The sequence below is a fragment of the Gymnoscopelus microlampas genome (genome assembly GCF_963454915.1).
Source record: "Gymnoscopelus microlampas genome assembly, chromosome: 2".
Lineage (NCBI taxonomy): Eukaryota > Metazoa > Chordata > Actinopteri > Myctophiformes > Myctophidae > Gymnoscopelus > Gymnoscopelus microlampas.
This window is the reverse complement of record NC_139939.1, coordinates 4,831,475-4,859,080: the sequence shown is the minus strand read 5'-3', so window position 1 is coordinate 4,859,080 and position 27,606 is coordinate 4,831,475. Positions and strand designations below refer to the sequence as shown.

The window sequence follows — 27,606 nt, the reverse complement described above, 5'->3', positions numbered from 1 at the left end:
TACCAATATCTAAAGCTCCACCTAACTTCAGATCTTCCCCTCGGTCCAGGGACGTACACACGTAGATAGATTTGATGTAATCACTCAACAACAACATCAACACGAACACCGATACTGTCTTTTGGTAATTTATTAAATAAAACACACACACACATTCTCACATAAACACACATGGTCATCTAACTAAACTATCACTGGTACAGTATTTCTACCTTCAGCCAGCCCAGAGAATCTACGCACATTAGAACAATGGGTGCTAACGGTAGCATGAGGTGATGTAGTAGCAGTAGTTACAGGTTATTTAACTGCAAAACACAAAACCACACGAAAAGAAAATACCATTAATAATATACGAAACATGCATAAATAAACTAACAACATATATGAGTATAATAAAAGAGTTTTACACAGAATGATCACTTTTCGTGCACAATTGTCTTACCAGCTCTCTATTTACGTGCGAACGCTCTCTCACGCTGCGATGGAATGAAAACTTTCTGGTCAAAACAACTCTTCTGCGCACGCGCAAGAACACATGTGGACCTCTCGTACATAAACACACATACGTTGCAATTAAATAAGGATGTTTCCCGTATCCTAAACTCACCGGAATAATTCCTATAAAAAAGTATCCCCGAAATTACACATGCCCCCAGGATCCAACCCCCCAAAGAACATGAGTAAAGACAGTAAACACGACAAACAACACATTTACAACAACAATCCTGACGTCATAGCAGCGGAGAAGAAAAAGACCCCTTCTCTCCTCTAGAGGTCACTCGCTACCAGCTTGAATGTTTGTAAACATGTTTGTAGAAATCTATAATATGGTCGGAAAGACCCTAGGCTATAAACTACACAATATATGAAAAAATAACACACAGCTTAACACCCGTTAACCGCCATTCCCGTAAGTCTACGGTGTTTTTAGTGGTCCACGTTAGAAAGAAAAGTGATCCGGTCACGTGATCACACAAAACACGTTATTACAAAACACTAAATATATATATTGGCGATATAACGTCAATCAGGGGGGTCCACGATCAAACCGAAAGTTTTATCCGAGCAGCAAGCTCTGACTCGAGGCTGCATGTAATCACTAATCAGTGAGAGGGAGAGCAGCCGGGCAAGCGTGTGCACGTCACATGCACGCGCTCGCATGTGCTCTGATCGCGTCACTATCATTATTGTTTTGCGACTACCTGTTTACTAGCCATGGTTCACATGAAGCTTGTATACAAGCGTCATGGTGCCGAGTCCCCCTGGTTTATAGCGGCGTTCGATTTCTTTTTTACATTTGCCAAGGTCCACGACGTTTGGCCATGTTTAATGTAACACAACAAGTAGCCAGCTATAGCTACGATGTGGCTGATGACCCCAATGAGAAGACACCTGCCAGCTCTCTGCCATTGCTCTTCTCCCCTCCCCCCAATGAGAAGAGCACAAATTCAAACAGAGTGCAGTGCACAGCTCCTCTACTCCACTCTTGTTCAGTTGGCTATAAGATTTCACAATGGCCTTTGCACTTTATTATTTCAAGGCGGACAAGACTGTGGAAGTTGGTAAACTTGCATGGATGAGCATGGAAGATCAACAAACATGTCCAAAAGTAATAACAGAATGCCCCAACATGGAGGAGGAAAGTGGACGACTCAGTGTTAAATGGGACAAATATACTATACTATGATACTATTTAAATAAAATGATGTTCTATTTAGTGTGGCATAGTGGTTGTCTTATTTTCAAGGACCCCCGTAACTCTGAGAGTGTACAAATGGAACCAAATGGACCCGTACGGGTCCATGTGGTTCCATTTGTACACTCTCAGAGTTACACACCCACCATAAGGGGCCATTTGGGAACCAAAATGGAGTGTTTCTAGTGAGCCAACACGCACAATATCAGCACCCTGACCAGAATGGAACAGAGCCTTCATTAGTATTATTGGTAACTCTTGTGAAGGAAGTAAGAAGAGGCCCAATTTCTTTCCAATATGGCTGCTGTGCATAGAGCCTATTCCCTAGATAAATAGCAAGGTTCAACTTTATTGTCAACAATACTGTACCAATAAAAAAAGGCATGTATGGCACCTAAATGCACTTTAAAAAAGTAATTCCATTTCTGTTTCTCATGTTTTTACCCACTGTTATAATTGTTTTTGTGATAGAATTTGCTTGATTTTTAATTATTTATTTTTGTAAATCCTTCATTAAAAATATCTATAATGTTATGACATTCTGAGTCTCTGTAACCCGAATTACTAGCAGATAATTAAACAAATACCAGATAATTAAATATATTTAATAATTGGCCAAGTGCACAGATCACACTTGTCAAACTATATTGGTTTTGATTATTTACAAAAGTATGGAGCTAGTTAGGATCTATCAGTGGTGCAGTTGATTCTGTAACGTATTAGACTGGATGTTATTACACTGTTATTAAAACATAAATTGTCATTTTCACAGAGAAAGGGCAAAAAGGCTGTCCCTTCTGAAAAAGAGGCGACAGATCACATGATCGAAGAGCTTAAAAAGCAGCTGGCAGCATCTTCAGAGGTCAAATATATTTCACTATTTACAAACTTTAGATTTGAAGTGTGTTATTTTGAGTTGATGTAGTAATTCCTGTCAATTGTGCTGCAACAGAGAAGACTGATTATTTGATTTTCTGTGTTTTGGTGTAGTTGACCAACTCCAATGAGGAGTCCTCAGATGAGGACCAGCTGCCCAGAAACTTGAGTGTCGCACTAAAGAAGTTGAACGAGCTTCAGAGGGAAAACAGACTCCTGAAGGAAACCAACTTAATGGAGAGATTGGATGCTATGAAAGGTATTTAAATACCTTCTAGGTTTTACCTATGATCCTATATTACTATTTCTATGCAGTTGATGCATTGTGTTGTCCTTGCTTACTGTAAGTCACTCTGCTAAATTGTAAAATGGACAAAATGCAGTCATGACACTTAATGCTTTCATTCCCTTGTCTTATGATCATTTACATAATTCCCTGTATAGAGCTTCCAGCTGTAGTGAGAGAATTGAAATAGAACAGCTCAAATCTCAGGCCGCCACTGCATCCACCTGGACACCCACACAGTCTGGAGAATCAGCAGTTTCTGCAACCGTTACCCAAGTCGTGTCAGCTGACTGTGATGATCTGGTAACTACCCCAACATGCATAATGTTATTTTATGTAATGTATCCATGTGAGAAAATGTTTGTTATACAATTTCCCAGTAGATCTGTGACTTAGTTAATGTGTAAAATCTGGTGATTTTACACATTACCTGGAAAGAAAGCATGGTCACAAACTTTGTGGTGGAGTTATAGTATTTGCACTCTCGTTAATAGTTTCATTGGGAAATGGGATGATGCCCCAGATTTCTCCTATGGTTGGGTTAATAAGTTAGTGCATACTCACAGATGAATATAATGTAAATATTTTATCATTAATTGTTGAGAGTAACACTCGAATGTTTTTTAGGTGCCTCTTCTGCCAGGCTCAGACGTAAAGATCCCAAGGTCGAAGCTGAGGTCCTTGCGGACTTCAAGTTCGTCTCTCTACATTGGGGATCTTGCGGTGGTGATCTTTGGCAGGGAAACGTTGTCTAACTCCAGTTTGACTGGGAAACAGTCAGGGGCCCACAAAGAGGTGGCGTCGAAGCCACCACTGGATGGCACTAAGCTCGACGCCACCATACTTGGTTAGTGTCTTTAATTAAAGTCAAAATTAATTCTAAAATGAATCCCTACATATTATGCTTTGATCTTCTATTTTGTAAACGCATATATGGTAAACAATAAATCATGTTTTCAGCTGTCTGTTGGTAACTATCAATTTTGCTGATTGCATAAGTGTTCAGAAAAGTGCCTAATGAATCAATCTACATGCCTTTGACTTTTTTCTTGTGTTAATTGTGGATGGTGGATTATATGGGCAGCAAAAAACATAATTTTTGTATGTGTGTTCTTTTCACTCACAGGCCATGCCCAGGCAAAGTTCCCTGACCTCACCACAACTGCCATAAAACAGGTCATCAGGAAAAAGATAAACAATCTGTGCTATTCAAAGCAACTTGTTGACAAGAAGGCAGTGGTGGAAAGTAACTAAACTGAACTTTTTTTGTTTTTTTTTACTATTTTTTCAAATACACGAGATTGGCTGATTTTAGAATTAATTTTGTCTTTAATTAAAGACACTAACCAAGTATGGCGTCAAGCTTAGGGCCATCCAGTGGTGGCTTCGACGCCACCTCTGTGGGGGCCCCTGCCAAAAATCACCACTGTAGAGAGACGAAATTGAAGTCCGCAAGGACCTCAGCTTCGACCTTGGGATCTTTACGTCCGAATAAGATCATTCACTTTTTTGAAAACACGTGAAACACGTGAATGGCACTCAATGAGTTAAGTACTGTATACTTTGTTTTACTTTTTAGTTTTGCTTGTGTATGCACTTCAGGCCTGATGCACTTTGATTTCGAACAGGCTATTTTTGTTTACATTTTTGACATGAAGATTGTCACATTTTCTGTTGTTTATAAGTGAATATTATGGACAAGTTTTTTATAAATATATCAAGCTTGTTCAAAGTAGGGGTCGCGACCAAGTGGGGTCGCGACCCCTACTTTGGGAACCCCTGCTATAAGTAATGTGCTAAGTAAACCTACCAGTATATGAATAGTACAGTTAAAGTGTAACAACAGGTAAACTAGTAGTTTACTGAGGATATACTTTAAAGTGTACTTAAATAAACCACAAAGTGGGCTAGAAGTATATAACAAGTACACTTGCAGTATATAGATAGTGTACTTACAAGTACATAAATAGTATACTTAAAGTATAACTCGTAGTTTACTGAGGACATACTTTAAAGTGTACTTCAATGAACCACAAAGTGGGCTAGAAGTATATAACTAGTACACTTGCAGTATATAGATGAGTGTACTTACAAGCAGGCCTGGAATTTCGTCATTTTAGGGGCAAGGCCACTTGGCCTTTGGTGTTGTAATTTTTTGGAGGGCACAAAGGCCAAATGCCAGGGCAGGAAGGCAATCCAAAAAATAAATAAAAAAAAAATGTTTTTTTAAGTCCCTGGAAATAATGCATTTAACTTGAAGCTTAAGGATGATTGTATTTTAATATATTATAAGAATTGTATAACTATCTGTGAAATATAACCCATTTTTTTCACAAAATAATGTGTTTTCAAATGACCAATATTTACTTAAAGTATATAGGTCTCAAAATGTCACATTCAGCCCTGAACTTCACTGACTGAAGTAGGGGTCACATTAATCACATTAGATTCACAGAATAATTAGTGGTCTTCGACCTTTTCAGGCCAGGGACCCCCAAACTGATGGGGTGATGGATCAGGGACCCCCTACCTCGTAGGGTAGGGGGTATGCTACTATATATCATATATTTATGTTTAAAATTGTGTTTTATATAAATAAACATGAAACAATTGCCTTCTCCTACGCACAGGTTGACCCAGTAGGTGTGCAAAAGGACCTTTCTCAGGGGCGTCAATTGGGTATGGCAAGGCATGGCAGGTGCCATACCTTGGCTCCAGAAAAAAAAGAGAAAAACAAATCATGAATAGTAGGCTAATGCAGGTGTAAGACCATTGTGTTTGCATTGTGTTATAGGTATAATGCATAGTTTCTATGCATTTCAGGGGTTTTGGGAGGGTTGACCCCCTAAAAAAAGGATGGATGTCCCTTATTTTAATCTCTTGGAGTTGTCAACCATAACCTTGCCATACCTTTTTTGCTGAACTGACACCACTGATTTTTCTCTACAAAATATGTATAAACATACCATGTTATTGTGCATTCATTACTAAGCTATTAAAATTTGGAAACATTTTTTGGATGGAATAACACTATCTGTTCTGTACAAAACTGTATATAGTGCGTTTTAACAGAGTTCAGTTCCTCAAGATCAGCACATGTGTCATTAAACATGTCCCATAAAGTACAATCAAAACACCCTTTAAGACAGTCAAGTGACTCCTCACTCCACTTTAGAATGTCACTTACGTTTCATTTTGAGAGAACTGATCTGAAATGTTTTTGCATCAAACGGTTACATTTTGTGCATTTGTGGCGCCCCCTATGGATCAAAATGGAAATCACCCTTGACATGTGATTCAAATTTGGGATTGACCGGAGGTTTCGTTTGTGATTTTTGTAAAACAGGCCCTTTCCGCTAACTTTGGAAGCCAATTACGGACGAACGGTATGGACTATCAAAATTCCGCTTGGAGATGTTTATCGCATGGGTCCAGAGATCATGTGTACCGATTTTTGTGAAATTTGGACAACATTTGTGGGAGGAGGTGCTAAAAGTGTGTTTTGAAGAAAATTCAAAATGGCGGAAAGAACCACACTTTGCAATTTCCCAGAATTGCGACGCGTCTAGTGTTTTTACTATGATATACAGCCCGAAAATCATTTTGTATTTTTAAAGTTTGTATTGTCTTTACAAAAAAATAAGTAAAAGAAACAAAAACAAACAAACAAACAGGTGCATTCAGTGGTTTTCTAGTCTCCTGCTCTGTGCTCCGGTTACTGTTGTACTTCCGAGTTCCTGTTACTGTTGTAATAGTTTCCGCTACCGGTCTGCATTTGGGTCCACTACATACATAATTGTATTATTTTTGTCCTCTTTTTGTGATAGAGCCCTTCTAGAACAGCGGGCATTATTTGAAGCAGTAGAAATCTCGTTTCAGCTAGAACTTTACTCAAAGCTAAATTGTAAAATAACCTATAGGCTATTCGTTGTTGGACCCCTGTGTGCATCTGTCGTTTATTTCTTTACTCCAGAAACAAAGACTCAGAAACAAAGATACAAGAAACCCATACAATATCTTAAAGCATGACTGATTATATTAATTGTTGCAACAATGAAGACAAGACTTATACTGGTACAAAACGACCTTCATGCGATTCCTGTCTGTCTTAAACCACAACCAGCCACTATATACTAAGACCCCATGTGACAACAAATTATTTCTGTATGGTACGATTCTATTCATGTACCCATCTACTGTATAATCTGCTAGAACACATGGTAGCAAGTTTAGTAGCCTGTGTCAAAGGTCCAAGCTACAGGTCACATAGGCTGCCCTAGCGTGTCTTATATCTGGCATAGAGGGGCGGGTTCAAAATCTCCGGAGAAAAAATATGTGAGATCCCATTGGTTCACCGATCTGTCCGTCAGCCCCCGCCCCGCCCCATGCCCCTCCTCCTCCCCAATGTGTAGCATTGAGAGCTCTTACGTCACAACAGGAGCGACGCCCACTGCACTCTGGTTGGTTGAAGAAAAGAAACACTTCCTATTCCACGAACGTCAACAGGCTGTTCCAGGCTCTTATTTTTTAGCAAAAATAAAAAATAAAAGTCTGGAGATCGAGCCTATAGATACATAGCCTCGATCTCCAGGCTTTTATTTTTTTATTTTTGCTAAAAAATAAAAGCCTGGACCAGCGAGTCGGTGTCCCGGGCATAAGTGTTTCATTTCCCCAACCAACCAGAGTGTAGTGGGTGTCGCTCCAAATGTTGTGTTGACGGGGCGGGGGCTCGTATTTATGAATTATCATATATATATATATATATATATATATATATATATATATATATATATATATATATATATATATATTAAAACAAATGAAATAAGGGTCTCTCTCTCAGCTAAGGGGTCCTTGACTTGAAAAACGTTGAGGACCCAGGTGTTATTATATTATATGAATATAATCCAGGATTATGCCATTTGTAGCCATAATGTTTTAATAGCAGACATACAAGCTCACAATGAGTTGCATCGCGGGGGTTATAAAAAATAGCACGGATTCACCCAAAAAAAAACCTGTTTATTTACTAGAAACTCCGTTCATGGGAGACCCATTATCCCCTCCATTAACTTCAATAGCGCGTATGCAAATTAGCCATGTGGTCTTACCAAAATTGTAAGACCAAAATTGTACATAAGTACGACTTAAGTTCAATTTTTAGGTATTTGTTATACTTTTTTGGAGTATTTCCAATTTTCAGTACTTTTACTTCTACTCCACTACATGTCAGAAGCAAATATTATACTTTTATATATATTATATTATACTAATATATATATATAAATATTATACTGTTAAAAGTTACTTTGTAGATTTGGATTATTATTATTATTATAGAACATACATTAACCACTTCAGCATACATTTCAGCCATTTAAAAATAGCAGATCTACAAGCTGACAATGAGCTTGTAGATCTGCAATTTTCAAAGGATTTGTTTACATTTGCTAGTTCATTTTAAAAGGTGTAAACTGAACTTTGAACTACACCGTGCGTATTCTATTCTAATAATAATAATTATTAATATCAACAAAAAATATTATTTTCATTTTCACTTTCTCTAGCTCTGGTCTGGTAAACCGAAATATGGTGGTGGTCAGGCCATCGCACGTATTTATGAATTATCATATCATTTGTGCCAATGCGTTGTAGGCTCTTATTGATTTCAAAATAAAAAAGTTAAACCGTAACGAAATCACGGTATCAAAGGAATTATTGTCGTTGTGACAGTGTTATAATTGTTTTGCATCACGTTACATGATGTGTTGGAATCATTGCATTGTCCTCGTAACAGCTTATATGAATGAGGTTAGCTTAGCTTAGCATATTAGCTGCCTGCTAGCTAACGTGGGCCTAGCAGTAGATGTAAAAGCTACCTGTTTTCTTAATGTGCAATTTGTTTTAATAAGTAGCAAATCTTGGTGCGACATGTTGTACGACTGTAGAGCAGGGGTCTTCAACGTTTTCAGGCCAAGGACCCCCTAGCTGAGAGAGATATGAAGCAGGGACCCCCTCTATATTGTATTACATTTTCCCTCGACACATATATCCCAGCGTCAAAAATAGCAGATCTACAAGTTCACAGAGCTTGTAGATCTGCTATTTTTGGCTTAAGTTCTCCCCAGAATAGGGATGCTAGGGTTCAAGTGATTAATGTAAGAAAGAAAAATCATACCACACAAAGATTTTGCGGTCCCCCTGTAGTAACTGTGAGGACCCCCCTAGGGGTCCCGGACCCCCTGTTGAAGACCCTGTAGAGCATGGGTTGCCAAACTTTTCAGCCCGCGACCCCAAAATAAGGCGGCCATTGACTCGCGACCCCACCTAAACCTGGAGGTAATTTATGCGCATAAACGTGCACGTTCGGTGCGCATTTGAAATGTATTAAAATGGTAAAATGCACTATTTGTAATCATTTTAGGTTGTATTTCATCCATTCTGTTGAATTTAGAATTAACAAATGACCCAAAAAAAATTTGCGACCCCACCGTCAGTCTCCCGCGACCCCAAGTGGGGTCGCGACCCCAACTTTGGAAACCCCTGCTGTAAAGCAACCAAAAAAACACACACTTTATATTAGATACGTAAATACAAAATTAGTAAAAGCAAAATACATTGTAAAGCTGTTCTGCATCTAATGCAGGGGTCTTCAACGTTTTCAAGCCAAAGACCCCCTAGCTGAGAGAGATACAGTATGAAGCAGGGACCCCCTCTATATTGTATTAAAAAAAAGTTTTACTTGGTCTGCTCCATTTTCCCTTGACACATATATCCCAGTGTCAAAAATAGCAGATCTACAAGCTCACAGAGCTTGTAGATCTGCTATTTTTGGCTTAAGTTCTCCCCAGAATAGGGATGCTAGGGTTCAACTGTGCAAGTGCTGACATTGAACTAATAGAGCCTGCCTGCTTGCTCAGGGGATACATTGAATCCTGAACATCAGGTACAAATGTGTGTCAGATCCTCTGAAGTTCATAATCACAACACCAGAGGCAGCTCCACTGATCATGTTCAACCCAGAATTGGCACGAACAAGGAAATGAACTCGTTCGCTATGCAACAACAATGTGGAATGCCCTACCAAAAGGAGTAAAGGAGTGTAAAACCCTACTCACTTTCAAAACTGTCCTAAAAAATACCTTCAGGAGGCTGCAATTCCAAACTGGCCCCGTCAATGTCAAAGTTTTAACCTAACCCCCAATTGTAGAATTGATATTGTATTAACGCATTACTATACAGATACGATAAAATTACATTTTATTCATTAAAAAAAGTGATATAGTGCTGCGTTAAGTAATGCATTTTTCCCCTTTTCCCACTAGAGAAACATTTTGGAGTCATGCCGTCAAACAAAACTAGTTGCCCCCACTGCAAAGCCACAATGCCATGTGGCACAAGGTTGTGCAAACAGGTAGGTCATATATAATAGCCTTTAGCCTACAGTCCTGATTAACAGTCAATCCCCATTTTCATACATTATATCCAGAGTCATTAAGTTCAAGTTCAAATTAACTGCATTGGCATTAAATACCTCAGTCTTTGTCGACAGAGCAATACAGTGACAAGAGTTTTGCTTTGTTACACTAGGCATTGTCATTAGTGTTTTTTCAAAACATTTCTCAACTGATGCGGCTAGGTACCTGTTGAAATAGAAATTGACTCTAATTTGTTTAAATTACATCCTATTATGGCTAAAATTGGATATTGAGTCTGTTAGTATTCAACTGTGGTCACTCAGGTGATTGAAATTATCCATACATATTTTGTTTAGGAATACAGAAAAATGGCAGCATCTCCACTAGCATTGTATTAATGACAGCTTATGGCATAATGTCTGGCTAGATAATGGACAATTTCTACCACGCTACCTTTAATATGATTAAAACATGTGGTGTATTAACTTAAAGGAGACATCCGTTCATTTTTAGTGTTATCTTTGATATGTGGCAAATCACTTAACGTAGAAATGCCCATTGATTTACTCCACAAATCCCCCTGTCAGCCCAAATTCGCCTATTTTAACAAATGCAAAGTCTGTTTTTTTTCTCCTAGCACTCATTGAGGAGCCCCATGAGACCCTTACGGGCGATGAAAGCCCGACAAGCTAACCGCTAATAACAGAAAGAGCTAACGCTGGCTGCTTATCTCTCTGCCTGGCAACACCAGGTTGCCAGGTTTCGGAGAGAAACAAGCAACGAGCGTTAGCCCGTTCTGTTATTAGCGGTTAGCTTGTCGGGCTTTCATCGCCCGTAAGGGTCTCATGGGGCTCCTCAATGAGTGCTAGGAGAAAAAAAACAGACTTTGCATTTGTTAAAATAGGCGAATTTGGGCTATCGTCGCGCCTCGTATTATGCCAACGGTGGGGGTCGACAGGGGGATTTGTGGAGTAAATCAATGGGCATTTCTACGTTGGTAAGTGATTTGCCACATATCAAAGATAACACTAAAAATGAACGGATGTCTCCTTTAACAGCATATTTTGTGTGTATTCAGTTAATTTTAATTTAGACTCCAAGTTTACTTTCATAGAAGTCTCGAAAGAAAGTATCACAGCTAAGTTAGAACCCATTTGTATTTTTATTATGCCTCATAGCTGTCTCTCATCCTTGCTCTCTCTCACTTACACCCACTTACAGTGTGGGAAGCGGTTGGCCCGTAAGGTTAGGCACACCAAAGCCCTTGAAAGAGTCCGTAAGACGTCCCAAGCGTGGGCAAAGAAAACAATGAAGAGCGGAAACCAGTCCAAGGTTGTGGACCGTTCGCTTGTACAGGTAAAACACATTTTGTTTTTCTAGTTTTGTCAGTCATTGCAAGTTCCAGTTAGCACAACAATCTACAAAGGACCTTTTCACATATAGACCCGATAAATTAACCCAGCAGTCTTTACTTTTCTAATCCATTGGTCTTAAACGTCATTCAAAGTGGTGTTAAACATCAAAAAATATTCTTAAAACTGACTTGCAGAGAGACCCTGGGCCACTTAAGGGTACATTTGTGCACTCTATAGCAAATGAACCGAATAGACAGGTATCTGGACAGGACTAATGTTTATTTATTTATGTATGACTGTGTTGTTAGCCGATATTGGAAGTGATGCATACAGAGCATTTTTTCAATGAGCGACACCAGCTTAAGACAGAGAATCATAATGGCTTAATATTAAACTGAAATAGCCGTTCATTAGCTTTTGTAACCCTACCATGAAAATGTCTCCCCTACTTATATGTTCCCCTACTTATATGGGGCAAGATGAAAAAGGGTGGAAATTGGGGGGCAGAACTGTACTCCGCCCACAAGTTACCCAGAGAGGGAGAGGTGGTCCTTGATAAGGTTCTGCTCCTCTTTGAACACTTTTTGAAAAGTAGGTTAGAGCACAATATATATATTCATGACATTGGTCCTGTATTATGTCCAAATGGAGCAGATTTAAAACATAAAAATAAAAAAAAACATCTTAACTATACCTTTTTTTCTTTGTTTTTGTGTTTTTGTGTTTTCAAAGCTTGCAATTTTACAGAAGGGAACAACATGCAGGAAGAGGTAGGAGAGAATGATGGAGGGGGGAGAGAGATGGGGGAAGATTTGGGAGATGAGGATGGAGAAGGGATTGAGGATGTAGGGGAGAGAGAGGTGGGGGAAGGTGTGACAGGTTTCCCAAGAGCAGAAACCTGCTCTCTTGGGAGATCGGTGTAAAGTGCCTGACCACTCCCTATTGTTGTTGAAATTTAAAGCAAGTGCTGAGAGGTATCTAACTGTTCAGCCCACAGAATTCATAAGCAAAACTAGGCGACCCAGAGTTTTTCCAGATAATTTTCTTTCATCAAAGTTGTGTTGCACTGTTTTATTAGAATGAATCAGTAATATAGAGGCTTGTCGGGGTAATCAGGAGGATGTGGATCTCTGCTACAAATCACTGTGCAGTGTGTTGTATGCAGAGATGGATAGACACTCTTCCACTAAGACCTCTACCTCAGGTAAAAATCTAGGACGTCAGCTTAAAGGTAAATCTTTTTGGAATTATGAACTAAAGGCACTATGGGCTGATAGTAAGAAAGGCTGAAAAGATTTTTCTAAAGTGCCAGGACATATTGCAGAAAAAGTGTTTGAGGGATGAGTTTAAACGGTGCCAACATATCTTTGATAAAAGATTACGTTTCTTTAAGCGGAGATTCAACAGGGGCCAAGCAATGCATTTGGAACAGCTTCAGTCCAACAATCCTCAAAAATTCTGGAGTGAAATTAATCGACTGGGTCCTAAGAAAGTTGTTAAAATACATGGAGGTACGATTACCTAATGGTGACTTGGAGGGTAGGACTGAAAGAGTTCTGAAAATATGGGAAAGTGAATTTGCTAATTTGTATTCAGGACAATGTATCCCTCCCATCTTTGATGAGAGTTTTCTGGCCAACATCAGTAGTTCCAAAGATGTTCTTGAGAGGGAGATGGATCAGGATGGATATGTTGTAAACCAACTTTTAAATGGTAATCTTACATTAGAAGAAGCCTCACGGGCCATTGATAATGCAAAAAATGGAAAAGCGGCTGGAATAGAGGGCCTTTATAATGAAGTTCTTAAGGCTCCCAATATATTACCAGTTTTGTTTAGTTTATTTCAGACATGTTTCAAATATGGTATTATCCCTTCCCTTTGGTATAAGTCTATCATTAAACCGATTCCTAAATCAGCAGAATGACCCAAGGGTCCCTTTAAATTATAGGGGCATTAGCCTCATGAGTACGGTTTACAAACTATATTATACAACAGGTAGTTCCGACCAAGCAATCTGATTGGTTGAAATAGCTTTCTAGCCGTGCTTCAAACCAGCATCATAGCACGGGCCTAATCACATTCATAAATCACTCCGCACTGCAGTCCAGTCCGCACCTGATTAGACCATATATGGCACAGCTGTGCTGTGAAGTCACGCTGTCCCATGGTAGGAAAACAAACAGACAGTAACCTGACCCACCGCCGCCACCGGAGAACAAACAGCTATGCAAAATGGACTATGTTGTTAATTTGGTGGATTTACGGTTGATCAATGGTTAGAAGGTTATAAATATCCTCCTGTGTAAAGTACAATTACTCGCATTTCGTTAACAGTCCAGTAGGCTATATGCTCCGTCGTACGACCGTGTCACGCGGCCAAAATAGCCGATTGTTGTCAGCTTGTAGATCAGTTATTTTGGCCGCGTGACACGGTCGTACGACGGAGCATATAGCCTACTGGAATTCATTCCACTGCTCAAGCATTGATAGCTCAGCTGTGTTGATGAGACGGTGCCTCAAACTCAAAGCGCTGCTACAGGGACTATTTAATGTCTCTCAGTCAAAAACTCTTCTCTTTACAGGGAAACGGACAATAGCGAAACATTTTTATTATTAATTGCCCCACAATATGAATACATTTGGATGTGTTTTGTTGGTAACTGTTGTATAATCGCAATATTACACTCGAGGGTGTGCTTTACCTTACATTATTGGCACTTCAGTGATGCTCGCGGAACTCGGCTTCGCCTCGTTCCTGACCGCATCACTGGCGTGCCAATAATGACGGTAAAGCACCCCCTCTCGTGTAATATTGCTTAAAACAGCAGGCTCTCTTATTATTTGGAGGTATCTGATGCACTGGCTGATGAGCAGAATGGATTCAGGAAGCACAGGGCCTGTATTGATCACATCTATACTGTAACCACAGTGATTAGAGCAAGAATTGAAGAGGGAAAATCTACTTATGCATGTTTTATAGACTTTCAGAAGGCTTTTGATTGGGTTAATAGAGATTTGCTGTTCTTTAAACTACTCCAGAGTGGTGTTGATGGTAGATTTTACAAAGCTATTAAAGCATTATATCAGGTTCCTGTAGCATCTGTTCAAGTGAATGATTTTACTTCTGGTTGGTTTTCAACACCATTTGGAGTGAAGCAGGGAGATGTTTTATCTCCCTCTTTATTAGCTATTTTTGTTAATGATCTAGTCCAGGAGATCAAAAACTCAGGCTTAGGGGTAATCTTGGATGATATTGTTGTAAACTGTTTACTTTATGCGGATGACATAGTCCTTCTGGCAGAGTCCGGAGATAATCTACAGAAGATGCTGAATATTGTTCAAGTCTGGTGCTCAAAATAGAGGCTTATGATCAACCAGAGTAAAACTCAGATCATGCACTTTAGAAAAAAAGGTACAGCAAGATCTTCTCAGATTTTCTCATTTGGTACCCTGTCTCTGGACTATACTGATGCATATAAGTACTAGGGCTTTACGCTAGATGAATTTATGTCTTATGATTTTGGAATTGGAATTTTGGCAGACTCTGCAGGTAGAGCTGTTGGGTCAATTATTAGTAAAATGAAATTCTGTAAAGATATTGGTTACTCCACATACTCACAGCTCTATGATGCATGTGTTTGTCCTATTCTTGTTTATGCAGCTGGTGTTTGGGGTTTTAAGGATGTCAAAAAAGTCAATTCTATCCAGAATAGAGCCATAAGGTGTTTCCTTGGGGTACATGCATTTGCCCCTTCTCTTGCAATCCAGGGAGATATGGGTTGGGAACCGATGGAGATTAGGCAAAAGGGAGAAGTGATACGGTTGTGGAATCGTCTCATTAATCTGCCAGAGGGTAGGCTAACAACAAAGGTAAATAATACATTTAATTTAATGTAAATGAAAGAGCAATAAACACGATGGTATCTACATCTATATAAACGTTCAGATATTTTTCTGATTGTAAACCGTATTGTTCAATGAAAAGCATTTAATCTGATCGGTGGCTATTTTCTCCGCATGCTTTCAACTACAACTCCCTACTGGTTGGGAGGTGTATTGCAGTATTTGATCTGTTTTAACACTGAAACTATGTGTCAGATTCATCTTCACCGTTAGCCTTAGATCAAGACTATTGTAGATGTATTTTATCGATTTTATCTTATTTTATTTATTATTTATGTTTATATCTACGAGAGTAGATATAACCCCCGCAGATTGCCCTGCAATGTCACCAGTAAAGCCCGTAATTCTCCAAACATGTACAAATGCAAATGTAGAATTTGAATTTGTGCAATGTATAAATCCATATTTTTCAATTAAGAAGTGATTTAATCCCGTCTGTGGCCGATTCTGAGACGGGGCGCATCCGGTGAAAGCCGAAATTACACTCAATGTAAACAGAAAGTAAACGAGGGGGGGAAATGGCGTTCGGCCACAGACGGGATTAAAACACTTCTTTATTGAAAAACGTGGACTAATATATTGCACAAATACTTCGGACACCTAGTTAATATTTGGGGCAAGCTTATATTTCGCATTTGTGAGAGAGCGCCGTTCACAAACGCTGACAGGCTGCTTTGGAGCTTAGGTGCCCGGACCGCTACGCCAGCGGTCCGGGCATGTGGGGGTTTATAGTTGTGTATTTACGGAATTGAAATCCGTGTTATTTATACGTGATGGGGAGAGCGTAGAGAGTCACGTGACTGTCTCCGCCTCGCATTGACGTTAATGGAGGGGATAATGGGTCTCCTATGCACGGAGTTTCGGAGTTTCTAGTAATCTATGCACGGATTTATTTTGGTGAATCCGTGCTATTTGTACGTGTTTGGGGGGAGACCGGGTTGGAGATTGTATATCTGCTATTTTAAGCACGGGACACCGTCGTGCTGCGAAGTGTAAATTAGGCTCAAGCCCAGAGAGAGCAGCAGCAGAGAGAGAAAGAAAAGGCATCAATAGCGAAAAGTTGTGAAAAATACTTTGTTTTAAACTCAAGCAGTACACCCGGTCCCAGCAACGTTGTTGTTGTTCATGCGTGTTTGTAGCTAATACAGCGCAGAAGCTTTCTTTAATTACAAAATGATCTTGCGTCGGAGAGACTCTATGTGAAGAACAAACAGCTGTGGGTCATTATCACTCAGCATGCTGCTAGCTACAGTGACACAACAACTTATAAACGGACATTTATTTTATAAACCTAAGTGTTGCTTCTCTTGCTTTTTTAACCCGACGGAGATGCATATTGCTCGTGACTCGCCATCTCTTTACTGGCGAGAGATGGTTTGTTTGTGTGTGTGCGCCGCGCTGGGTTTGTGTGTCACGAAGATATAAATACCAAGGATTCGTCAGTGATGTCGTGTCACATGTCACTTCTTAAACAGCATCGAGTCCGTGTTACTTCCTGGTTGCGTAACAGCAAAAAGTAAAAGACATCACTCACTGTCGTATCCTTGGTATTTTTTCTAACCGTGTCATCTTTGCAGCAGCGGCCCCAGCCTGTAGCGCTGCGCACACACACGCACGCACGAACGCACGCACGCACGCACGCACGCACGCACGCAGCCAGCCAGCCAGCCAGCCAGCCAGCCAGCCAGCCAGCCAGCCAGCCAGCCAGCCAGCCAGCCAGCCAGCCAGCCCATGGTAACAGAAAGCTTGGGGACACTTGACATAGTAACGGAGCACATTTCATGTCAGTAACGGTAACGGCGTTGCCAAAATTGAAATTGTAATTAATTAGATTACTCGTTACTGGAAAAAATAACGGCGTTAGGTAACGCCGTTTATTTAAACGCCGTTATGCCCAACACTGGTCCTTACTGAGTCCTATATTCCAAATGACAATTATCGTTGTGGCCACTGTGCCATGTGTCATCACTCAATAAAATCTACCCACCCTATCACTAAGATACACAATGTCCAGATTCTATGGTTCACTGGTCCTGATTTGATACGATGAAACGATAGTAGTAGTAGTGATTCATTTATAAAACAAAAAACATGGTACCTTTTGTTTATGTGGCATAGAAAAGGTTTGACTGTCTAACAGTCTATTATTTGTTTTATATAATATATGCTGTGCTTTGATATTACTGTATTATATGGTCAATCTTGAGTGACAATGTTTGATTGACTTTTTTTTACTGTACATATATTCCTTCCTGCCTATTCTGTAGTCCGAACTGTTTGAGGCCTTGCTATTGGTTAATGTTCATGACTTTGTCACCAGATTTTTTCAAGTGGTATTTTTTGTTACAAATGGTAGACATGTAGTTATGTTATGATACATGGTTGAATAAAATATGTGGGTTTTTCATATAATAAAATCTTCATATGCCAACAATGTCAATGCCTGTATGCAAGTTCAGATAAGTTTATGCTTGAGTCTGTCTGTCCTTGCTTGTATACACCTGTAGCACCGCCCAGAGCGCAACAGGTGGAATAGGTGATGATTCGGGTGTGTACTGTCCTCCACAATCTTCCTTGCTGTCTTCAGACAGCGGTGGGTGTGTCCAAGGAAGGGGGAGGACAGCCGATAATTCTCTGCGCAAAATGTAACCGTTTGATGCAAAAACATTATTGTGGGGGGATCAATCCTCTCAAAATAAAACACAAGTGATCTCAGGAGTTACGTGACAATGTAATTGGTGCAGCCTCCGACGGTATTCCTCCAGGCGTATTCCTCAAGTCCCGGCGGCCGCGACCGGCGTCGGCGCAACCACACTTTGCAATTTCCCAGAATTGCGACGTCTAGTTGTGTCTCGATCTCCGGTGGGATTGTGCAATGGGAGTGGGAAGTAACTAAGTGCATTTACTCAAGTAATGTACTTAAGTACAATTTCAAGGTACTTTTACTTGAGTATTTCCATTTCTTGATACCTTCTACTCCACTACATCTCTGACTCAAATGTTGTACTTTTCACTCCACTACAATTATTTTACTGCTTTAGTTACTGTCTACTTTGCAAATTTAGATTCATAATAATGAATCCAAATAATCCAAAATCTTCAAATATTCTTTTTTAAATAATCCAAGTATGAAATAGCGGTTAAGCGGTTTAGTCCAATAACATATATATTTCTGAAATGACCATTCTGCATAATGAGTACTTGTGCTGCTTAAGTATAATTCTATGCTAATACTTTTGTAAGTAAGATTGTGAATGCATGACTATAACAGAGTATCTTTACACTGTGGTATTGCTACTTTTATTTAAGTCCAAAATTAGAGTACTTCTTACGCCACAGTGTGATGGTTAATGCAACCAAATGTAAAACATTCAAATCAATTAGTGCAGTAGTCTGTATTAAAGCCCTGTTTCCCAAACAATGGGTCATGTTTGGGTCGCAGACCAATTTTTATGAATAGGGAGTAAATGTCCTAATTTTTTGTTTTTGTTTCCTACATTTAAAAAAGTAAAAAAGTGAGCTTGTAGATCTGCTATTTTCACTAGTTTGGGTCCCGGGCAAACGTCTAATTTCTCTTTTGAGTCTTGAGCTAAAAGGTTTGGGAACCACTGGGTTAACCCATTCAATCCAGGAACGTATACCGTGTCATTTTAGATTTCTTTGGCTACTCAAAAATAGCAGATTTACAAGCTCAGCACGGCACCAAGTGTCGGGCTCTGAGCTTTGTAGACTTGCTATTTTTAAGTTAAGAAATCGTGAAAATATGGGCAAATCTTTGAATATGTACTCTTTTAACTCAAATCTTTGCTTCTCGGGGTCCCTGGAACTTAATGTTTTGAGATGGGGGTCTGTGGCTAAATACATATAGCATTACCCAATTCTTAACGGACAGTGCATACAGTGCGTAAACACCAATTGAAAATGACTAGTTCCCCCACATGGAGTGAATTCAGTTGGCTTACTCATGTCTCTACCATAAGACCTGATTTTATTTTTCAGTTATTTTAATAACATTTCCTTCAGCTATTTTTCTTTGATTGCCCATATTGAATGGGGTGTATGTTGAATCTGTCCCATTAATGGACTTTTTGTTGACCGGTTTTGAAGATGTGTGGGATATTCATTAGTAGTCAATAAGTGACCAAGTAGAGAGACAGTTTTCTCCCCATATGTTTGTATTTGTACGTCCGGTTTGTTTGATAGTAATGTGCTAGTCTATCCTTTTTCATGTATGTTTGTTCCTGATTTGAAAAATTCTATTAAAATTAAAGGAAATAGGACATTGCAGTGGGCCATGCATGCACTTCGCATACTGGCTGGGGAAAGAATAGATTAACGGTCTTGCTAGGAACAGGGGGGGGTACAAATACACAAGGACTAACTACACAAAGGTGAACTCAACTGGACAATCAACACTGGGATAGGCTGGGGGACTAAGAGGACACAGGTGGAAATACTGGCAAATCACAGGACTGGTGAGACAAGACAGGTACCGCTCCAGCGCGGGCTGGACGGTTAACAAGTACTTGAGTAAATCTACTTAGTTACTTTACACCACTGCCAGCAAGCATTGGAAGAAGGTATGGGCTGAGGTTTTTACAAAGAACGTGTCGCCCTCTAGTGACCATGCATGAACACAAACAGTCAAATAATAGCAACACATCCTACGGTACCTCTGTGACAAAATATCCAAATGTCCCACATCCAGGTATTAAAATATCCACGCTGTACACAAACTTGCTCCAGTAATCAGGACAGAGCAAGCTACACAGCTGTGATTAATTCCATCAGATTACTGAGCGGAGGAGGGGAATCACCTCAGTGTGGTTGGCAGTAAAATATGAGTATGAGAAGTGTCTTATCAATAAGGAACTTTTGGTGGCTAGATAAGTCATAGGAACAAAGTTCTGCCTTCGAATTGATTAATTTGGAGCATGGAGGCAGCTTTAAGGTTTGGGTTAGCATAGTTTGCATAGTTGTTGCCGATGACACACATACATTTCCCAAAAAAAAACAACCATTGTGAAATAAGTGGTGCCAGCTGTCTCTTTGTGGACACACACACACACACACACACACACACACACACACACACACGTTGTAAATGAACATGGTCAAAGCAGGTTGATAAGTCTGTTGCAGCAATGGGAAGAACTCTGTCCGTTATCTAGAAACGTACCACATATATACCACAACAATGCATTCCCCAAATTGTGCAAACACTAGCCCTCACTCATTTGGATTATTGTCCAATGGTTTGGTCTAGAGCTGCCAAAAACAACAAACACGCATTTGGCATTTTTTTGGCATTTTGGGATGGCCTTTGGTGGAGGACAGACTTCATATTTCCCTGCTGTCTTTTGTCAGAGGCATTATTAGGGCCCTGGCTGTCCTGTATGGCCGGCTGAAGTTTAGCTCCGATGAACACACCTACAACACCAGACATTCATCACAACATGACATTTCTTTATGTTTCCCATTTCAAAAACGAATTCAATGTAACACACAGTAATGTATAGAGCAATGATGGAGCTGTATAAGTCTTCCATCACAAATACAGGCACCAAGTAAATCTGATTTTAAAAGGAAATTAAATAAATATCTCATGGAATCTGCTTTTTGATTACGGCTAACTGCACACTGTTTAATGTTTTTACATACCGGTAGTATAACTGTAATTGTAAACCTGAATTTGTAACTAACTATGGTTGTTTTATCATTAAGATGTTACATTTGTGCAATCATTTAGGCTACCACACAATTTGCTTTACCATTTATTGTGGTTTGCTTTACCACAGTTATTGTGCCATTGTTTGTGATAATGAAGAGGTGGGAGGCAGTACTGAGTCTCTGGTTCTTTAATGAGGACGTGTGGTGATATATACAAATAAATGAAATACACATCAGCTGTGTGTACAGAGGTGGTTTATAGAACCGACCTGCCAGGCCCACGGCCCAGAGGCCCAGGGGCCAAATACATCAGGGGGGCCCTCAGGCGGGCTTCTGCGTAAATTTAAGTCACAGTTATCAACTTTCTATTTCCTGTAGCATAGTCAAAGTGTTTAGTCATTCATGTTCTTTGCTCAACTACTCCACTGTTTTGTATCCATGGCAATTCTATTAGCTGAGATAACGTTTCACACCCTCACTGAATATTCACACAGTCACCTCTTATCACCATGATACAGACACAGCCGCAAAACCAGGATGCTGTTTCTCATTTTAACTCTACATTAATTGTATTGGTTAATATTTCCTACACACCTACAATTAGTTAGTATTTTATTTGATGAAGGAAAAAAACGACAATTAAAAACCAACAGGATGAGTTGTTCTCGTTGGTGTAGTTTCTTCAGGAGCTTCCCGTTCTCCATGACGAGACGTTTGTTGTCCTCAGATTCATTCTGCAGACTCTGCTGCAGCCTGACCTGTTCTCCTGACACACACCTGTGGACATCACATGAGAGGGACGCTCTTGTCAAAGGCTGTAGTCGGGGATCCATAGGCCCAAAAGCTCTTGAAAATGGGTTGAACCTGTGATGTCATGCTATACTTTTTTTTTGTGTTTTTTCTATTAATTTGGTCATTAAGGTCCACAGAATGAGAGGCCTGCTCTGCCGGAAACATCGCGAAAAAAAGTTATGGCCATTTTTGTATAATGAAGCCTTTATTTTTTTGCCCATTTCCGCCTATTGTAAAAAACTAGGTTTCTTTTCTTAAAGTGCTCAATAGGTTGTGTAGGCTGTCAATAAATGATTCCCAGATACACAGAACACATATGTGAACAACACCAAGTCCAAAAATACACTCACAAAGCCTTTCCAAATGATTTATAGACATTTTTGGTACCAAAAAATGCACCCGTTTTTTGCATTTTCCCCAATACTTTCATCTTTACTTCAATAGTAATCAACTTTGCCATGGGTTATGACATCAGCCAATGTCTCATTCTTTTCATCAATCTTTATAGTCATTCCACAAAATAATGTTTTTATTAAAATCAACCCTAAATTAAAGGAACTGTGGTGACTTTATTACCCTTATGCTCAAAATTCCCAGAGCCTTTTTTTCTTCTCACCTGTACCTCCACAAAAGAAACGTGTAACACAACAATCTTGAAATGGCCTTCTCAGCCATTTCAGACCAAGGATAGCCACCTGACTCTCAAAGATCGTCAGAGGAGTCGTTCCCTGGTTGGAGTCGATACAGAGCCTAAGCCCATGTGTCTAGCTGAACCTCTTGACCACCTGAGCATGTTATGGCATTTGGTTCATATCTGCCCTACTGTGCTCTTGGAGGACTTGAAACCAAGCTGCACTGCTCCAACATGGAGTTCATTCCATACATTTCTCATCCCAGATGCTACCCCTGCAACTGTGATTGGCTATGGCCCTTTCTTTCCCAAGTCACCAACAGACCCAGATGTGGTTGAAAAGTCAGTTCAATACTGCATGGATGTGTCCAGAGAACAAGGCCAAGAGTTCACCATCATTACATGTGACCAAGCAATTTATGAAGAGGTTCTGGGTCTGCAAAAGAAGAACCCTCACATGTATGGGAAACTTATCTTGCACATGGGTGGATTTCACATTGCTCAGAATTTCCTAAACGCAATTGGGCATTTCATGCAGGCAACTGGAATCGAAGACATCATGGTAGAAGCTGATGTTTGTGTCCGTGGAACAGCAAACAAAATCATCAGTGGGAAAGCCTACTACGCAATGCTGCGTGACCACAGTATGGTACATGCAGCCATGTTTGCCCTACACTGGGAAGCATTTTCCAAATGGCTAATCATTGAAGAGAAGGACCTGGAGTGGATATCTGCCCTTACCATCAATGTCCAGCTACTCCTAGATGCCCTTTCAGAAAAGGATGAGGAGAAGGCATCTTCTGCATGTGCTGATGCAACTGACCAGCTGAAGGAGCTGTCATGTTTGATGACTGAGTTTGATGACACATTGTACTTCACCTACCTCAAAGCTCTGGCTACAGTACATGGACATGGTGATGATTCTGAAGCGGTTCATCCATGCTGAGCGTGCAGGCCTGTGGGATGAACACCTGGCTGAAGTAGAGAGGATGTTACCATACCTTGTAGCTGCTGGCCACTGCAAGTATGTATCCTGCCTGCCCCACTACTTGGAAGCCATGAGAAGCCTACTTACACTGGCTCCGGACATCCATAGAGAATTCAAGGATGAGAAGTTTACTGTGCATGAAACTGAAGGTTGTTTAAATGGTGTCTGGACAGACATGGCACTTGAGAAAACATACAACCGTGATGTCAAAACAAAACTCTTCACTGGCATCAGTCAGCAGCCAGCAGCCATGGAGAAATACTTGCGCGCTCTTCCGTGTCTGACAGCGGTTTCAGAGCAGACAAAGGCTATGGTACATCTGGACACCAAACACCATGAAGACTCCAAAAGCCAAGGACAAAAGGACACAGAAACTGTTCTGAAAATAACAGATGTAGTCAAAAACCAGATGATCAATCCCTTCATATGTGAAGAACAGGAGCTGCTTAACATTTCAACTGGCCACAAATCTGCATCTAAAGACTTGGTGTACGCCCGTGAAAAAGGATTGGAGGCACTGGCTGCAGCAAGAAGAACAGACAGTGAGAAAATAGCCCCAATGAAACTTACCACATTTGCAGCAAAGACAAAAAAGCCAATGTCCATGGCGCTCAAAGCCAAGAAGGTCTACGAGGAAGAGAGTGCTGTTGTCCGAAACCTGTACGTTGTGCAGGACTTGGATGAAGACAAGAAGGTAGAAGTCTTCGGTCATGAGTGGACAAGTTGCCCAGCCTCCCTGTTTGAGCCAGATCCATCCCTTGACCAAGGTTATGCCATGCAAAAAGGGAATAAGGCTGACTACTTGGCTGCAATCAAGACATCCCTAGGCAGTTCATGGTGTGAAGTGGACAGATTGCCACCATTCGACAAGCCTGTTGTAATGGTGGTTGATGCCATGGCATTCATCCAGCGTCACCAACATCTTGGTTGCAGCACCTTCCATGAACTGCAAGTAAAATACCTGAAGCAGCTCCTTAGTGGTATCCCAGACAACTGTGACTGCAACTTTGTTGGTGATCGATATGATGTCTCTCCAGCTGAAAGTCTGAAAGGCGAGGAACGAGAGAAGAGAATGAAGACTTGCCCCAGCAAGATGAAGGAGTACAAGCCACATGATACTCTTGCCTTACCTGAATGGAAAGGCTTTGTTGAAAATCCACTGAATAAAGCAAACCTGTTGAACTATATGGGAGAAGCATGGACTGCTCAGCACAAATCACTTCCTGCTGGATGCACACTTATTCTGGGAGGACCTTTCTGTGATCCTAGTCGCACTGTTCTGTTATCAGCAGATTGTCAGGTTGAGCTTCCAGAACTGTCCTGTGAGAAGCATGAGGAGGCAGATACCAGGATGTTTGCCCACATTGCATACTCAGTAGAACATCTGCACCACAAACGGGCTGTAGTTGTGGCTACTGACACAGATGTGATCATGATGTGCATATATTACATCACACACATGGATGGCCTACAGGAGCTATGGGTAAAGAAGATGGATATCTACCTACCTGCTCATGCAATTGTGGATGCCCTGGCAGTGAAGTATGATGTTGAAGCTTCCGATCTTTCATCCATACTCCTCAGCACCTACATACTGACTGGATGTGACACAGTGAGCTATCTTTACAGAAGAGGAAAAAGACGTGCCTACAAAGCTGCCGTTGATCACCTGAAAGACCTTCTGCCTCTGTGCCAATACGGTGACTCTGGGGAAAGTCTGGATGTTACACAAGATGTCGTGACAGCGGCTAGACGATACATGGCTTCACTGTATGAGAGGAGTGACTTCAGTGGTAACTTGGATGCACTGCGAGCCCATCGTTTTGGCAACATCAAAGGAGACATGCGTTGCCTTCCACCTACTGAAGATGCCTTCCAATTACACCTTCTCAGAGCCCTGCATCAGTTGGTTGTATGTAAGAGGGCACACATGTCTCAGGCAACCTACCCTGTGGCAACCAACTTTGGCAGAGAGCTTGTCAATGGTAAGCTGGTGGCAACAATGATGCTGAAGGATGCAAAACCTGCACAATACAAGCGCACCAGATATTGCCACTGCAAGAAAAGCAAGTGTGCCAGAGGATGCTCCTGTGCAAGAGCCGGTGTCAAGTGTGTCATTGCCTGTCTCTGCACTGGGGACCCCAAAAAATGTTCACAAGTTGAACTCACACTCGAAGACAGTGACAGTGAGTGAGTTGATTAGTTAGTTGTTTTCATTTTCCTGATCATTTTCATTTTCGTGATATTAGACATGTCATAATCTTTATTTTATTCAGCCAATGTTTAATTTCCTTTTTTGAGCTGTGCTCCTGGAAGGAGTATAGCTCCAAGCGTCATGGGACGTTTAGCATGTATGTACGCCAATCAAGATCAAGGATAGCAATTTCATCACTATGACATCACAACAGAGACAATATATATTAGTATTCATAAATAGCACAGCTCACTTCACACTAGGTGTGATTTTTCAACTAACATAAAGAAAAATACTTGTGCTTTGAATTTGTTGTGTTACACGTTTCTTTTGTGGGGGTACAGGTGTTTTCAAGAAAAAAAAGGCTCTGGGAATTTTGAGCATAAGGGTATTAAAGTCACCACAGTTCCTTTAATTTAGGGTTGATTTTAATATTTTTTTTTGTGGAATGACTATAAAGATTGATGAAAAGAATGAGACATTGGCTGATGTCATAACCCATGGAATAGTTGATTACTATTGAAGTAAAGATGAAAGTATTGGGGAAAATGCAAAAAAAAATGGCTATAAATCATTTGGAAAGGCTTTGTGAGTGTATTTTTGGACTTGGTGTTGTTCACATATATGTTCTTACGCATGTGTGTGAGCCCGAACACAAAGATCAAATATAATACTTGTATTTACATTTTATATTATGTATATTATTATGTATATATTCATGAGTTATCTGACTGAACTTGAAATGACTACTAACTCTCTGCATTATGCATACATGCATACTCTGCATACTCATATTTGCCAGCCTGGGCTATGTGTATAAACTTACATTATAAAGTTACACAAAAAAAGTTGTCTAACATAATTTCTGCCTGTGGATTTACATTTGCTGGTGGTGTGTGTTACTGTTATTACATCTCTACTGAGTATAACACATGAGAGCAGAGCAGACAATTACGGTAGAGACAGACAATCATACCTGGTGGTCATAAACAGAAGAGAAAAACAGGTGTGTGTGTGTGTGTGTGTGTGTGTGTGTGTGTGTGTGTGTGTGTGTGTGTGTGTGTGTGTGTGTGTGTGTGTGTGTGTGTGTGTGTGTGTTTTGCTCTCACCTGTGTGTTCATCACCATGAGTTTCTTTTAGTTGTCTGAAGGTGCAGTTGGATGTTCTTAGTCTCCAGCTCCAACTTCACACTCTCCACCTGCTGCTCCAACTACACCACATGAGAGGAAGTAAGGATGGGAAGAAAGAAAGAAAGAAAGAAAGAAAGAAAGAAAGAAAGAAAGAAAGAAAATGGTTTCTTGAAAAGTGCTGGCACTGTTTTAGTGAACTCATGTTATGCCGGTTTCACACCAGCAGAGGGCAGTCATAGACTACCCAGTGTTCAGTGATGTGAATGTCTCTAGTGACAGATGACACACAAACACGCTTTATTTGACTTTGGTCCAATTTCATACCAACTCTTTTAGTATCATCTAATTAAGCAGTGTTTGATAAAACTATAATTGCATTGTTTGTTTGTTTCATTTGATAAAACTATAAATGCATTGTGTTTTTGTTTCATTTGATAAAACTATAGTATGCATTGTGTGTTTGTTTCATTTCATAAAACTAAAAATGCATTGTGTGTTCATTTAATTTGATAAAACTATAAATGCATTGTGTGTGTATTTACCAGACTCTTGTCAGCAAGTATCCTCCTCTTCTCCTCTTTCTCTGCTTTCAGCTGTTCAACCAGGACCTGTTTCTCTGATAGAAGCATTTGTTCCTGTTTGGAGGGAGGAAGAGAAGTAAAAATG

The 27,606-nt window shown here is 40.2% G+C and overlaps 1 long non-coding RNA gene across 1 annotated transcript; it reads right to left on the bottom strand.

The window, feature by feature from the left end:
* Nucleotides 1–21,406: 21,406 nt before the first annotated feature.
* LOC311063055 lies at nt 21,407–27,576 on the bottom strand. Its single transcript, XR_014602539.1, has 3 exons — nt 27,483–27,576; nt 26,920–27,020; nt 21,407–21,982 (listed from the first exon to the last, which is right to left on the bottom strand). It is a non-coding gene; the product is annotated as an uncharacterized lncRNA (long non-coding RNA).
* Between the last annotated feature and the right edge of the window lie 30 nt (nt 27,577–27,606).